Source organism: Penaeus monodon, chromosome 24 (genome assembly GCF_015228065.2).
Source record: "Penaeus monodon isolate SGIC_2016 chromosome 24, NSTDA_Pmon_1, whole genome shotgun sequence".
In the NCBI taxonomy this organism is placed as follows: Eukaryota; Metazoa; Arthropoda; class Malacostraca; order Decapoda; family Penaeidae; genus Penaeus; species Penaeus monodon.
Window position 1 is genome coordinate 5,107,280 of NC_051409.1, and position 1,455 is coordinate 5,108,734.

The following is a 1,455-nucleotide window of genomic DNA, read 5'->3' on the forward strand; positions in this document are numbered from 1 at the left end:
TTGCCATCGCCACTATTAGGTGTGTTATTTATATCAAGCATCTTTATTGGCAATCTCCAGCAGATGCGTCATAGATGAAGTGTCATCAAATCTTTTAGCTTGTGGGTGACAGCTGTCAGGCACTAAAAATTTAACCATACCAAACTAAACTGACCCCCCCTTCTCCTAGCTTGATGTTGCAAAAATTTCTAATAACCTTTAAATCTCACACTTTTCCTTTTTTTATGGAACTCAAAGAACAGAAGCCAGGGCAGAGCTAGGAGGGCCAAGGCATCTTTTGATTTTGCCCCATTCTATATAAGTTTACAGAGGAAGGTTCCAACACTTTTCACCTTATTGGTGCTTGCCCATTCAATACTTGTGGGAAATTTTTATCAAAAGCACAGAATCACTGAAAATAGCAAAGTATTGCTCATAATGAGTACTGCCTATTCATAGCAGTTTTATTGGACTATAGCTAACCAATCATAACATTGGCACAATTACAAAAGAGTACATGATAAACACTAGGAAAAATATTTGAGTAAGCACATAAGATAGTTGGGAAGAATCCATGCCACACATGGTCATGCCAGCTCTATGTTGAATGTACTAAACAACTGCTCTTGTGTTTGGCCCTGAATAAGGAAGTACAGATCTCCAGCATAAGCTAATGTTCCCTTTTAGCCTTGTTTACTAAAAGGTCATATACACCACAGCCAATGTCATAGAGCACAAAGCTTGGCATGGCATGGGTGAGTCACTATCATAAGGGTTATGGTTCTATGACAACCTATAATCAGAGTGCACAGTGTAAAGCCAACAGCACAGTGCCTACCCATGTCAGCACTCTAGCAGTGACCAGCAAACTTCACTACATATATTTTGGCAAGTTAAAGCAAGGACTGATTAAATTATTAAATGATTAAATTGCCAGAGGGCTCTACAAACTCTACATACACTATGCATGAGGGAATTATGCTGCTAGTAATTAGGCCTCTCTAATTACTAACAATACCTCTGATACAGACTGTGAGCATTAATCAAAACTACAATAAATATCAGTACACATTACAAGGAACCTATCCATAGAAGAATTAATATGATTCATAAAGAAATGTATTGGTAATTGTCCAGAACAGGACCAAACACAGCTATCAAAAACTAAAACATAATCCCCTGTAATGGAAACCATACAATGCTAACTCCCACACAAATCACTCTGCACAAGTGAAGGATAACAGCACACACACCCTTTTTGAGTCATGAGATCATTTTTGCTTTGGCCAATGAACCTCCACCACATATTTTGGCAAGACAGGTATGCAGTCCTCCCTGGAGATTTATTGTCACAAAGAACCATTTCAATCACAATCTGGATCAAATATATACCAGTTTGGTGGAAGTTTACTAAATTTCTTCTGAGTGCAAAGAACGGAGGTTGGTAAATTTCTAGAATAGGTCCACATCTTAAAA